Source organism: Humulus lupulus, chromosome 2 (genome assembly GCF_963169125.1).
Source record: "Humulus lupulus chromosome 2, drHumLupu1.1, whole genome shotgun sequence".
NCBI classification, from domain to species: Eukaryota; Viridiplantae; Streptophyta; class Magnoliopsida; order Rosales; family Cannabaceae; genus Humulus; species Humulus lupulus.
The window spans coordinates 227280724-227296716 of record NC_084794.1 but is presented as its reverse complement, the minus strand read 5'-3'; positions in this window follow the sequence as shown (position 1 = coordinate 227296716).

Here is a 15993-nt window from a genome sequence, read left to right as displayed (position 1 = left end):
ACAGATTTTTGATATCTTGAGAGAATTTATGGAGAATTCGTCCCTGAAGAATTTCCTGAAATATCCAAAGTCTTAATAAAAGTGACTCGTGGACTAGGCAGAGTTAACTGCTAAACCACGTAAAATTCTTGTTGTTATTCTGTGTTATTCATCTGCGCCATTGTTCTTGTTGTTTAATTGTTCTACATTTTAAGTTGACAAAAAACAGCGTCAACAATTTGGTGCTTTCATTGAGAGCTGAACTCAAGCAATACAATCCCTGATTAGCTATGGCCGCGAATGATTAGATTATTCCTGAAGAAAACTATCTGCGGCGCCCTGGGAAGCAGCCGATGATGAATCCTGAACATGAAGAGAGAAGTGAATCCTCCGATTCTCGAGGACCTCCAGCACCTCCGCCTCCCAGGGACGATGAGGACATGTACTATAATCCCGAACGGTACATCCCCATTATAGAACTTGAAAACTGACAGTTAAGAAAACAGTTGGCTGAGGCCAAGAAGCGAAACGAAGAGTTGGCTAGGTTAGCTGCGGATGCGCAGGTGGCTCAGCCTCAACCTCCGCAGGAGAACCAAGACCCACCTCCGCGGGACGTTCATGTTCCTCCCCGCAGACCTCGTGGACGACCTTGGAAAAATTCTGCCACAAGAAGAACGGAGCAACCTCCGCCACTGGCAAAGCAACCTGCTCCCTCGAGACCCCGAAGGAATACTCGGACTAGGGCTCCGGTCAACTCAACTGCAGAGTTACCAGCAGAAACTGGGAATAACCGAGCCCTTGCAGAGGCTCAGACTCAGATTCCTGGTAACACACAGATTGTTACCGAGTCAGCACGGGCGAACTCGGGACCATCCAGGCCCCGAAATGGTTGGCAGCCGCCATCACCCATACGGTTCTCTCCGTCACCAATAAGATACCCCTCACCACCTCGGAGGAACGCACAACCAACTCAGGGTGATGAGGCGAGGCAGGCAGGACGGAAACAGGGGAATAAAGAGGCTACTAGAGAACGGAGAGGCGCCCAGCCTGCGAGAAGCCAAATGTCTCAATCTCGCATTGCAGAGACGAGGCAGCATGAAAGAAATCCATCTCGGAACAATCATGCGACGAGCCTCGCCAGTGACGACTCAGGGGACGCCAGATCAGTCAGCATGTATGATCAAGGACGAAGAAATACTGGAAACCATAGGAACCGCTTCGACCTACGGGAGCACCTGAATCAGAATCGGGGTAGTGGTAATCCATCGAATCCAGACTTGAGAGATCGCCTAAATGGGCGCAAAGATCCCCTGCGAAGACGCGAGCCTGGAATTATGATCAATGATAGCCAATTTCAGGCGAGACCCCCTACGGACCCAGTTCAAGAAAGAATTGATCAGCTAGAAAGGGCATTTAGGCTCTTGCAGAATGAGCGAGGTCGGAGTCGGGATGAGGATTCTGATGAGGAGCTCGAACCATTTGCTCCCCATATTTCCAACACTCCATTTCCTTAAGGGTTTCAGATTCCTCATGTCCCGCCTTTTGAAGGGAAGTCCGACCCGTACAGTTATCTGAGTACATTTAACACCATAATGAGAGCAAGTAATGTGGGTTACGAGCTCAGATGCATGTTATTTCCAGCATCGCTTACAGGACCAGGAAAAAACTGGTTCGAGAAGTATAAGAGACATTCAACCACTTCTTGGGATCAACTATCAAAGGATTTCAAAAAGCAGTTTAGAGCTATGATCGGGGTAAGACCCGAAGCATCAACCCTGACCAACGTTCGGCAACAGCCAGGTGAAACGTTGAAGAGCTACCTTACAAGGTTTAATCTGGAGGTCGCCCGAGCTCAGGATGTAGATGACAGCGGTCATCTAATAACTGTCCAAGCTAGGGTAATGCCGGGAAGTCCCCTCTGGGATGATATGCAGAGAAAGCTTGTGAGGTCCTTAACCGAGTTTAATAGGCGAGCTCAGAGGTTTGTCAATGTAGAAGAGGCGAGGTCAACGCTGAATATGACCTCTCAGCCCATAACTACAACGATAAATGTAAACTCTACCTCGGCCTTGGCAGACCCATCAGCCTCAAAAACCCCTGCAGAAAACCCTTCCAAAAGGAAGAAGAATGAAGGAAGTAACCCCGAGGCGAAAGGGGGAAAAAATAAGAAAGGGGAAAGGTATTTCTCCGTGTACAAAGTGTACACCGAGCTCAATGAGTCTCGGGAGAATATATACCTGGCTAATGAAAACCAGGTCCCTTTTAGGCATCCGAACCCCATGAGAAATCAGAAGTCCAAGAAAGACTCTAGCAAGTACTGCCGATTTCATAGAGATACTGGGCACACTACTGATGAATGCAGGCAGTTGAAGGACGAGATCGAAGGACTGATCTCGAGAGGATACTTCAGACAGTATGTCAGGAACCAGAATAATAATTAGGCTTCTACTAGCTAGAGGGCAGCTGTGCCGCAACCTGCTCAAAACAATAATTCCCGAGCTAGAGAAGAAGATAGGCCCCCACCGATTGATGGAGAAGATGTGATAACCATCTCGGGCGGGCCTCATCTCGCAGGGACAGGCAAGAATTCCCAAAAGAGATACGTGAACGAGCTAAAAACTGGGGACGGGTCCCCCTATGAACCCGAACCTAGAGCTCCAAAGTGCCAAAAGATTAAATCTCAGCCGATAACCTTTACTAAGGACGATGCGTCCCATGTTCAGTTTCCCCACAATGACCCACTGGTCATCACTCTCCAGCTCGCGAATAAGAGAGTTCACTGAGTTCTCATTGATAATGAGAGCTCAGTGAACATTCTCTATAAGGCCACCTTAGAAAAGATGGGACTCGCGCTTCGAGACCTAAAAGCTTGTGCAACGACATTGTACGGTTTTTCAGGAGAGGGGATTGCCTGTATGGGGTCCATTGAACTCCCTGTAACCTTGGGAGACTATCCAGTCTCAGCAACCAAGATGATGGAGTTTGTAGTAGTGGACCTGCCATCGGCCTACAACGTGCTGCTTGAGAGACCCACCCTAGAAGGGCTGGGGGCAGTCTCGTCTGTAAGGCATTTGGCCATCAAGTTCCTGACTTCTAGTGGCACCGGGACGTTGAAGGGAGACCAGTTAGCCAGGAGGGAATGCTATAACATTTCAATAAGGGGAAAGAAGCAGGCGAGCGCACAAGCTCTCGTCGTTATTCATACTAAGGATGGGACAATCTTGGAGATAGATGAAGAAATCGACCCAAGAGTGGAGGAAAGAGCTGATCTCAAACCATTGGAAGAGCTCGAAGAAATCAGGCTCGAAGAATCAGACCCCCCGAAAACGGTAAAGGTCGGGAAAAACCTCCATGAAGAAACTAAATAGCAATTAATTTTCTTTTTGAAGAAGAACTAGGATGTCTTCGCGTGGTCACATTCGGACATGGTAGGAATAAGTCCAAATATAGTGAGCCACGCGCTAAATATCGATAAAAGCTTCCCGCCGAAGCAACAAAAGCGAAGACAACTAGATGACGATAGGAAAAAGGCCCTAAAAGAGGAAGTCGACAGGTTAAAAGCAAACCGATTCATTAGGGATGCTTTTTACCCCGATTGGGTAGCCAATCCGGTACTGGTCTCGAAGCCTAATGGAACGTGGCGAACCTGCATTGACTAATCGGACCTCAACAAGGCCTGTCCTAAGGATTGCTTTCCTTTACCACAGATTGACCAGCTCGTGGATGCCACGACAGGGCATGGACTAATGTCATTCATGGATGCCTATTATGGATATAACCAGATTGCCATGCATGCCCCTGACCAGGAACATACGAGCTTCATAACGGATAAAGGGTTATATTGTTATAACGTCATGCCATTCAGGCTCAAAATTGCTGGAGCCACTTACCAGCGGCTCGTGAACATGATGTTCTTCGAGCAAATAGGGAACAACATGGAAGTTTATGTTGATGATATGTTAGTCAAATCTCAACTTAACAATAACCATGTTGATGACCTCGAAGAATGCTTTGCCGTGCTCCGGAAATATAACATGAAGCTTAACTCTCAGAAGTGCTCTTTCAGAGTATCTTCAGGAAAATTCCTGGGTTTCATTATAAATGCTCGAGGAATAGAAGCTAATCCAGACAAGATCCAGGCCCTGATCGATATGCCTTCACCTCGAAAACACAAAGATTTCCAGAGTTTGACGGGCAGGATGGCAGCACTAAGTAGGTTTATATCAAAATCTACAAACCGTTGTCTTCTGTTTTTCAACCTATTGAGGGGAGGCAAGAAATTTGAATGGACAGAGGAATGCAAGTTGTCTTTTTCAGGAACTCAAGAACCTCGCAGAACCCCGTATCTTGTCAAAACCTATTACAGGAGAAGTTCTGTACTTGTATCTTGCTACGACCGAGCACGCCATAAGTGCAGTACTCGTACGAGAGGAAGAAAAAGTGCAAAGGCCTGTGTATTACGTCAGTAAAAGGTTACTGGGAGCAGAATCAAGATATCCCTTGATGGAGAAGCTAGCTCTCAGCCTAATTCACTCATCTTGAAAACTTCGACCCTATTTTTAAGCGCACCCCATCCATGTACTAACTGATCAACCACTAAGACAAGTCTTGTCCAAACTAGAAGCTTCAGGTCGACTTCTTAAATGGGCCGTTGAACTCGGGCAATTCGAGATCACCTATCATCCAAGGATGACCATTAGGGGGCAAGCCTTGGCAGACTTCATAGTGGAGTGTACTGGCATGACCAACGATGAAGTTATAACCCCGACCCACGAGCTATGGAAACTTTACGTTGATGGGTCATCTAATGAAAATGGATTGGGGGTAGGAGTAATTTTGATCACTCCTGCAGGAAGCAGATTTCACTCTGCCTTGAGATTTGACTTCAGCGCGTCAAATAACGAGGCCGAGTACGAGGCTTTACTGGCGGGACTTCATATAGCCAAGGAGCTCAAAGCTAAAGCAATACATTGCTACAGCAACTCCCAGCTAGTGGTTAACCAAATTTTTGGAGAGTACCAGGCTCGTGGTACGAGAATGGCAGCATACTTAGAAAAGGCAAAATCGGCATTGGAACATTTCGAGTTCTATGCGATAGAACAGGTCCACCGGGAATAGAACTCGAATGCAGACGCCTTAGCCAGGCTTGCTACCTCTACCTAGAATGATGAACTGAATGTTGTGCCAATTGAACATCTCTCGGAACCTAGTATTGACGAGCCAGAGCAGGAGGACGTGTGTATGATCAATTCCGAGCCTACCTAGATGACTCCGATAGTTGAATATCTCGAGACTGGCATCCTTCCGGAAGAACGGACCAAGGCTCGAAAGTTGATGTATCAAATCCCTCGTTATACCATTATAGATGGAAGGATGTATAGAAGAGGATATTCCATGCCATTACTCCGGTGTGTGACTCCTCCCGAAGCTAAAAAAATCTTAGAAGAAATTCATGAAGGGTTCTGTGGAGACCATACTGGGGGGCATAGCCTGTCCAAGAAAATCATACACTAAGGATACTTCTGGCCTACCATCAAATCAGACTTGTTCGACTACGTAAAAAGGTGTGATAAGTGCCAACGATTCGCCACAATTCCTCGAGCTCCACCATCCAAACTAACTATGATGACCTCTCCATGGCCATTTGCAGTATGGGGAATCGACCTCATAGGCTCCCTTCTGACTGGCAAGGGCGGAGTAAAGTACGCGGTAGTTGCCGTAGATTACTTCACAAAGTGGACAGAAGCTGAACCTTTGTCGACAATAACCTCCAAAAAAGTCCTTGACTTTGTGGTGAAAAACATCATATGTCGAAATGGGATGCCGAGGAAGATTGTGTCCGATAATGGAACCCAGTTCGATAGCGATCTGTTTACCAACTTTTGCGAAAAAAATGGAATAATAAAGAGCTTCTCATCAGTGGCCCATCCCCAGGCGAATGGTCAGGTCGAAGTTGTAAACAAGACTCTAAAAAGTACGCTGAAGAAAAAGTTGGAAGAAGCTAAAGGAAGATGGCCCGAAGAATTGCCCCAAGTTCTATGGGGATATAGGACCACAGCCCGTACATCGACAGAACATACCCCGTTCTCTCTAGTGTATGGTTGCGAGGCTATGTTGCCAATCGAGGTCGAAATTCCCACAATTAGAGCCCTCGCTTATGATCAAGCCTCGAACAACTCTCAGCTCGAAGAAACTCTTGACCTGATCGAAGAAAGAAGGAGCGAAGCTCAATTAAAAAATGCTGCATACCAACAGCGAGCTACCCGGTACTTCAACAAAAGAGTTTGGGATCGAAAATTTGGCATGGGAGATTTGGTGCTAAGGCGTGTATTCTTGGCAACACGGGATCCAGCAGCTGGCGTGCTCGGGCCAAATTGGGAAGGACCCTACCAGATAGAGTCAGTCATCCGACCCGGCGTTTACAAGATGGCGAGATTGGATGGTACCACGAGCATGAAATGGCGAACACCTACGACCTTACTATCAATAGTATAGGAAGGATGTTGCCTATAATCATGCTTGTTTATCTGTACAGTTTTTCTATTTTTGGATTTTTTCAAATAAAGTTTGATTTCATTTAATATGCTGTATTTTTTGCAATCTCTCTTAATTTAATAACCTATGGTCTCACTCATAGGATATTAAGGGGGCATCAGTGGCACATATACCACCAGCTTGAAAAAATAAAATAGCATATATGAAACGCATATAACTGTTTGGATATAACCAAACTATCAAAAGTACACAAGTATTTGGAAATAACAAAATGTGCGAAATGAGATAAGTTTGGATATAACCAAACTGGCAAAAAGATAAAAATGTTTGGATGTAACCAAATATGCAAACTAGATTAAAAATATAAGTGTATGGATTACAAACCTAACACGACCTTAATAGGTTTGGAACAAACCAGCTAAAAACTAATCGGTAGTAAGTTGGAACATAACCCACTTCGTGCTAAGTCGAGATCGAGACTGGAGTATCTTGCAAAATAATAGTTTCGACCTCATAACCTCGGCGGGCTAACCAAGGATGAGAAAAAGCAACTAAAGAGTAAGATACAACTAAACCATCTGCATTACATGCCATATAAGTACTTTCAGGTGCCTGGTAAAAGTAATGTCCGACCTTGACAAATAACGAGATTGGAAGTGGATAATTTGAGTAAACTGTGCATGAATGCATTGAACCTCGAGCTTAAATCCAAATTATGCTTGTATGAATAAACAGGCATATGTGACATTTTAATTTAAATTGCGCAAAATATTTCGGCTCAAGAAATGTAAAGCAAATAAATTAAAGTAAGTTAAAAATAAAATTAATACCAGCTCCTTCACGAGCTATAAAATTGTCTCGGCCCCATGGGCATAAAAAAAAAAAACAAAATAAAAGGACTTTTACAAAAGATTCAAAGGGACACAGCCCCGAGGCAAGAATTAAGAAGGAGCATTCTCCTTGGCCTTCTAAGCATCAGCGTTCCCTTCGGCTTTCTCCACCTCATCTCGGGCAGTCTCCTAATCATCCAGCCAAGCCTGCCATTGGGTCATGAGCTTCGCTTCAAGAGGGCCTAAGAAGCTGGTGTCGAGGTCGACATTGTTGGCCCAGATTCTATACATGGCCATGTCGACTGCTCGGTCCTTCTTCTCCTTAAACTCCTCGAGAAGATGACTCTTTTCACCTTCGATGATCTCAAAAGTGGCGGCCTTCTCTCTTCAAGATTAGCATTGGTCTCCTTGACCCGGACATTCTACTATTCAAGCTCCACGAGCCGGGCACTCAGCTTTTCAAGTTCGGAAGACTTGGCCTTTAGCTCCTCAGCCCCTGCCTCCACCTTTGCTTTCGTTGCCTTCAGCTCATCACTCAGTTTGAGCTGAAGATCCTTCGCCTCCTGAGCATAGGACTTGCTCGAGTGGATCTCATTGTTTAGTTTATAGTTGAGCTGAGCAGAGACAGCAAGAGCCTGGCATACAAAGAAATCAACATTAGCATATGGACCGTCTATAAATACAGCTAGTAGCAAGAAAAGAAAAGTTACCGCGGCAGTAAGCTCAAAACTCTTCTCATAAAGTGTGTTGCAGTCTCGAGCGTCGTTCAAAAATTGCCAATGAGGAGCGTCAAAACCGCTAAAGCTCTGGCCCACTCGAGACAGAATGTCCGAGCCCAGCGTAGCCCCATGGGGTCCAGTAGCATTGTCAACTACATACTCATCAACATGAGTAGAAACTGACAACTTGCGTGTTATGGAAGCCGAGGGTTTTTTCTGAGGTGGGCCGAGCGTTGAGTGAACCATGACAGGAGGTTGGAGCTCGACCATAGTGGACGCTCCGACCTGAGGAGTCGGCTCCACAGCCGAGCTCGTGGCAGGCGGGGCTGGTGGAGGAGGTGTCTTTTCAATCCTCTTAAGGACCTTGGCAGGACGCTTAGACTTCTGTGAGCCTCTTGGGCGTTTGCTTCTTTTGGCCCTGCCACTCTCAAGGATGTTGTCGAGATCGGAGTCCATCTCGCCTGCACAGTTACACCACAATATGAATTATCGAAAAATAAAGTAACTCAGCATAATGCAAACATACATGGGATAAAAAGACAAGTGGAGAGAAACCTAACTGGAACTCTCCCCCGAGCTTGTGCTTGGCGACCATGAAATTCCCCCATCTTCAGAAGAGGCGGGGGGAGTACCTTCCCTATAGGTGGACATCAACCTCAAAAGGTCCCTATAGTCGTTGGTCCCATATGGGACGGCTATTCCGTTCCATACCTCGTTCAGGCTATACATGGTGTCATATTTCCGGAGCCAGCTATCGAACCTATGAACCCGATCATCTACCCAAGACCAGACATAAAAATGGTTCCTATCATCCTCACACAATATTAACCTATCAAGATTATGCTTTAATAGGGAGGGGGACCACATATTCGAGCTAAGGATGACTGTACCTTGATCATCCGAGCCCGAGCTTGAGGCCTCGTCATTGGCCTCATTCCCCGATTGCAGACTCTTACGATGAACTGGAGGTGGAGGCCTCGCATCTCTCCTTGGAGGAAGGTTGCTGGTTGGCAGAGGCACGAGCTCCCACCAGTCGTATTTTTTATTGGACCAGTCCGATGTAGACTGGTCCTCTCCTAAGAGCCCACATGCCTGGAGCTTATCTTCATGCAGGAGATAGGAAAGGGATCTCCTGCCATAGGGAAGTTGGAGTAGAGCCTCCCTGTGCTCCTTCATCTCCTTGGTAGGGGTAGGGCGATGGTAGTTGGCTGGAAAATCAAAGCGCATTTCAACTAAGTATGGGCCTAAGATCAAAGTTCGAACACAGAAAAGAAGGAGGTTGAGATACTTACGAATCTGTCTGAACGAATAGCATCGAGATGGGGCTAGGCCATCTGTCCAGAAGAAGGCCTTCTTGAAGTCAGGAGGATGATTGGGAAGGTCTTCAAACATCTTCTTCTCCTTCGGATAGCTCGAAAGGTAGTAGAAGCCGTCACCTCCCCGAGCTTGGGAGGGATTGCTTTTCAAGCAGAAGAGATATAAAATCTCCCTTGGTGAAGGTCCTACCCACTTCAACTCGTGATATAGCGACCTCAGGGTAGACAATACCCTGTAAGAATTGGTGTAGAGCTAGAAAGGAGCCAGCCCAACGAAATCTGTGAAGTCCTTGAAAAAAGACTTCAGGGGCAATACCGCTCCTGCCTTCATGTGCTCCTGGCTCCAAGCTGCATATCTCAGCTTGCTGTCAGGATTCCCATCTCCTGGAGCGCGGCAACTCCGCTCGTGGGAAGTTGGGGCTCGGCACCTTAGCGAGCCTGATAGTCCTATGCTGTGAAAGGCCAGAATATCAGTTATCTGGCCTAGTGACGTGACCGAGCTCCAGTAATGCTCGGCCTCGAAAAAAACTTTCCTCAGCTGCGAGGTAGAGGGTTCACCCATCAGTGAGAACTGAAGATCACTGGGTTTGAAGGCGATTGTCACTTTAAGCGCAGGGTCGAGAGGGATTGGTCTAGGCTTGGTGTCCAGATCTGGATGAAGGGCGACCCTTAGTCTTTTCCTTTTCCCTTCTTTGACTTCGTCTATCTGACGTCGGAAGTGGTCCCGAGTGTCCTCTTGCTCATGTCTCAGTTCGTACTCTCAAATTAAGCGTTGGTTGCGAGTGAAGGGGGATTCTGGGCTCGAAGCTACTAGTGAGTAAGGAATCACGAGCTTTGACCCCCACCACTTTCCCGAATTCTGTGGCATCTAACAAGAAAGCAAAGGGTGAGGGCCAAGAGAGCAAGAAATAAAGAAATAAATGGTACCTAAGCTCGAATGATCGAGACTATAAAGCAAGCTCCATCCAAAGGATGAAGCCAATCTCAGAGCGTGTAATCCACCAAAAAGGAAGGAAGGTGGATAAGTTGTGGGAAATCCCGAAATATTAGGGAAAAAAGGTTGCGGTTGTCTAAAAGGTGATATTTTTGGGAACCGTGCATTCCTTAAAAAAAAAAAACCTTGATTTTGTACCCAATATCTTGGTGTGCAAGATATGGCTCCTAAAATTTGAAAACCTAGAAAAGGAACCATTTTTGGACCCTCTTTCGCAGAAACTGGGTTTGAGCCTAATGATTATTAGTCGAATCACCCTAATCCTAATGCATAAAACTAGCATAAATCCTAGCACTCACGGTGTAACAGAGGCAAAGGCATAAAAAAAAACGTACATATATAACGCCATGAACCGAAAACTTACACAATGCAATCGGATGAAACAGAGAAATGGATGAGCGAACGAGTGGTTGCAAGTGCGACATCACTGAGTCGAAGAGTCCAATGTTGCTTTGTCTACTCGGCTTTGAGAACATGCAAGAAATGGGCAAGGAGGGTCCTGGTTTTTTCTGTCTTCCTTTTTTCTCTCTGAAATGAACGTGGGAGTAAAAGAGGAAGACGACTGAAGTCTAATTTATAAACCCGTGAGAATGCAAAAGGCAGGATTAATCTAAGCCATTGGCAAGATTCTGTATCAGATCTGACGGCCAGGGATAAATGACATGATGGTACCATAAAGGTGGCAGGCGAACGATCATGGGCAGAGTTTCAAGGTACTCGAGTACCTTGAGTAAGCAATGCCCAACTGATGCGTGTCCATACTCGAGTGTGTGACGGAACAGTTCCCGAAGGAAGTAGTTCAAAAGTTTCCTTCTCATAGGATTCGAACTAATACTTTTGAGGGGGCAGAATGTTACACCCAGATTTCGAGACCCGAGATTGCGATCTCGAAAGCTGGACTCGTCAATTGCGAGCTCGAAATATAGGAACCGCTTGTACATGACCCAGATGTCGAGCCCTAGATTCAAGATGGCAACCTCGAAGACTTTTTAACCTCGACGTTCTTTCTGAGCTCGAAAGAGTTAGCATCGGAATATGCCCGATGTCGGGTGTCTGCGGATCAAGTAGTCCGAGCTTGGCATGAGTATAAGCTCGGAGTGTAACAGCCTCGGTGGTACTTACCCGCTCCAAGCTGGTCTTTGGGAAAGGTACCTAGCTTATAACTTGTCTATAGACCTGGACCGGAATGATGCTGATTGCCAATCTCGAACAACTTAGTGGGTCATCTGATGAGACGCAGTCCATGCGTTCAAAATATATTTATTGTTGTAACTTCCCTACATTAAAAGGATATTAACTAATCTGTTATATGCCCCCTGGTCTTCAGGGGACGTTTCCTTGTATATAGGAGTTACATAATTTAATGTTATTATTTCCATTAATAGATTGGAGCATCCTCCCGAAATATGTGGGAATGAACTCTGAGAACCCTCTATAAATAGAGAGGTCATGAACATTTGTAGGGGACGAATTTTTGATATCTTGAGAGAATTTCTAGAGAATTCATCCCTGAAGAATTTCCTGAAATATCCAAAGTCTTAATAAAATTGACTCGTGGACTAGGCAGAGTTAACTGCTGAACCACGTAAAATTCTTGTTGTTATTCTGTGTTATTCATCTGCGCCATAGTTCTTGTTGTTTAATTGCTCTACGTTTTAAGTTGATGAAAAACGGCGTCAACAGAGGTCTAAAACTTGTATTATGCCATTAGAGTGGCTGTTGTTTGTGTTAAACTTTTGAGGATTGTAAATTGTCACTTAAACATTGTTTTTGGGATCCCATGTACCAAACATCTATTTTAATGGAAATTAACCGTTTATGATCAAAATATTTTAACCCTAACCCGATAGTTGACTTTAGGAACACATTATTGTTCAAACGACTTGATTAGCAAGTCCTCACTATTTTTAGAATTAAATACTTTTTTTTATATAATTTTCTTTTTTAAAAAATATTTAATATAATAAAATATTAAGAAATTATAAATTAAAGGTATGGATTTAAAAAATTTATTTGATCAAATTTTAATTATTTTATTAAAAAAATTAAAGCGAACAAAAATTTATATATAAACTAATGGCTAGAGCAATTCAAATAGGTAATTTCTCATTAAAAAACTAAATGACGAAATAAGAAATATGTATATTTATGTCTTATGTCGCTATTACATATATATTTGGATAAACAAAATATATTATGCAACAAAATAAATAATTAATAAAAGAAAGAAAAAAATAAATTTAAACACATAAATATTTTTTGATTATAGTTTTTAAAACATACTTGATAGAGTAATTTAAATACTTTAATATGAAATTTAAAAATATGTGATGATAATTTATTATTTTTTTATTTTTATTTTCAATTTATTTACCTTATTTAAATAACTTTATTAATTTTTAAATTTATTTATCTTATTTAGATGACTTTAGTTGAAACAATAAAAAAAGTATTAAATCTAACCGAAACAAAAAAAATTTCGTCTAATTTACATTTATAATATATAAAGTTATATATATATATTGTATTTCATTATATTAATCCTTAATTATACTATTTATTATAATTTGGTCCTAAAAATTCAATTTTAGTAATTGAATCCTTAAATTCTTATTTTCTTAACAAATAAGTCCTTATATATATAGTAATTGTAGTTAACAAAAGTTTACAAAAATAGTATGCATTTCTTATTTGTTAACATCTGAATGTGTTCAGGAAAAAAAAATCTTAATTTATGTAATTATTCACTAGTTTATTTTGTTTTGAGAACTAAAATGTAATAAGTAGTATACTTTAGGGACCAATAACGTCAAATACCTATATATATATCACTTTCAATGGATAATGTCCACCTCCTCTATTTTACATTTTACTCATGTTTAGTTCGTGTTTGGAAAGTAGAATTAGATTAGATATTATTGAATTTTTATAATGTGATTTTGTTATGAAATTAAAAAGGATTTTGATACCAAAAAAAATCTATATATATATATATATGAGAAGTCTTCATATCTCTTCTATATAATAAATGTGTAGATAATGGAAATTTTTGGTTTTAATAGTTGTTACACCCAGATTTCGAGCCCTAAGAATTGTGATCTCAAAAGCTGGATTCGTTAGGAATGGACTCGTAATGTCTGGAACACGTGTCCGCAACCTAGGCACCGGACCTACAAGCAGCGGGCAGCCTCGAAGATGGTAGCCTCGAAACCATTACAAGCTCGAAAGACAGACATCAAAACACGTCTGTTCTCAGATGGCCTCGGATCAGGGGCTCCAAGCCTGACATAAGTATGAGCTCGAAGTCGCATGATCTTCGGGAAATGTCATAGCTCGAAAGTCAGTAAGAGACCTGGGTGGGAACAGCACTGACAATGTAGATTGATAACTCTGAATATCCTAGTGAGTCATTTTGGAGAGACACGGTCTACATTGATTGTTGTAAATCCCCTATAATAAAGGGATATTTATTATTCAGTTATACGCCCCTTGATCTTCAGGGGACGTTTCCTTGTATATAGGATTACAGGCTTTTAATGCCATTAAATTTATTTACATATACAGAATAACTTCCCGAAATATGTGGGATAGTATTATGAAATTTCCTCTATAAATAGAGAGGTCATGCACCATGAAAAAGGACGGAATTTTTGTGATCTTGAGAGAAAACTCTGGAGAATTCATTCTTGAAGAATTTCCAGAGATCATCTTAAGTTTTAATAACAAAGACTCGTGGACTAGGCAGAGTTAACTGCTGAACCACGTAAAAAATCTCATTTGTGTTATCATATTTTTCTTGGCCATAACCAATTATTGTTTTCGTGCTCTTATTTCACTGTTGACGAAAAATGACATCAACAGTTTGGTGCTTTCATTGAGAGCCTTAAGCATCCAGTCCTTGAACAAGTTATGGCCGCTAATGATCAGAACGTTCCTGAAGAAAATTATCCGAGACGTCCTGGGAAACAACCAATGGTAAACCCGGATGCTGAAGAGAGAAGCGAATCCTCCGATTCTCGGGGACCACCCGCACCACCAAGGGATGAGGATATGTATTACAATCCTGAGCGGTACGTTCCCATTATGGAACTTGAAAACCGGCAGCTGAAACAGCAGTTGGCAGAAGCCAACAAGCGGAATGTGGAGTTAGCAAGGATAGCCGCAGAGGCGCAGGCGGCTCAGCCCCCGCCTCCGCGTGAAAACCAAGCTCCTCCTCCAAGGGACATGCATGTTCCTCCTCGAAGGCCTCGTGGGTGTCCACGAAAGAATGCTGCCACAAGAAGGCCGGAACAACCTCCGGCACCAGCAGAGCCATCTGCTCCTTCGAGACCCCAGAGAAGTACCCGAGCTAGGGCCCCGGTTAATCCACCTGCGGAGGTACCTGCGGGAACTGAGAACAACCGAGCCCCTGCAGAGGCTCGGACTCAAGTCCCTGGGAATGCACAAAATGCAACCAACCCATCTCGGGCAAACTCCGGACCGTCCAGACCACGAAATGGGTGGCAGCCACCGTCACCCATACGGTTCCCTCCATCGCCTATAAGATATCCTTCACCTCCTCCTAGGAATGCTCAATCAGTTTGAGATCGGGACGAAAGGAGTGTGGGGAGGAGACAAGGAAATAGGGAAGCTTTCTAGGAGCGGAGAGACGCCCTATCTGAAAAAAGTCAAACGTCTCGGTCTTGCACGGCAGAAACGAGGCAGCACGAAAAAGACCCATCTCGAAATAATCATGCGACAAGTTTTACTAGTGATGACTCTGGAGATACCAGATCAATCAGCATGCATGATCGAGGTCGAAAGAATACTGGGAGCCGCAGGAATTGCTCCGACCTACGGGAACACTTGAATCAAAGTCGGGGTAATGTTAACCCGATAAACCCGGACCTGAGGGATTGCTTAAATAGGCGTAAAGACCCCCTGCGGAGGCACGAACCTGGAATTGTGATCGACGACAACCGATTCCAGACAAGACCCCTCACAGACCCAGTCTAGGAAAGAATTGATTAGTTAGAAAAGGCCTTCAGGCTTTTGAAAAATGAGCAAGGTCAGGATCGATATGAAGATTCTGATGAGGAGCTTGAACCGTTCGCTCCCCATATCTCCAACACTCCATTTCCCTAAGGATTTCGGATCCCTCACGTCCCAACGTTTGAGGGAAAGTCCGACCCGTACAGCCATTTGAGTACATTCAATACCATAATGAGAGCAAGTAACGTGGTTACGAGCTCAGATGCATGTTATTTCCAGCATCACTGACAGGACCAGCCAAAAGCTGGTTCAAAAAATATAAAATACACTCAATAACTTCTTGGGATCAGCTGTCTAAAGACTTCAAGAAGCAGTTCAGAGCCATGATGGGGGTTAGACCTAAGGCGTCAACCCTGACTAACGTTCGGCAGCAGCCAGGAGAGACATTGAAAAGTTACCTTACAAGGTTTAACTTGGAAGTTACCCGAGCTCGGAATATGGATGACAGCGGTCACCTAATGGCTGTCCAAGCTGGAGTTATGCCAGGAAGTGCTCTCTGGGACGACATGCAGAGGAAACCGGTGAGGTCCCTAACCGAGTTTAACAAACGGGCACAGAGGTTTGTCAATGTAGAGGAAGCGAGGTCGACACTTAATGTGGCTTCCCAGCCCGTAACTACAACGATAAAC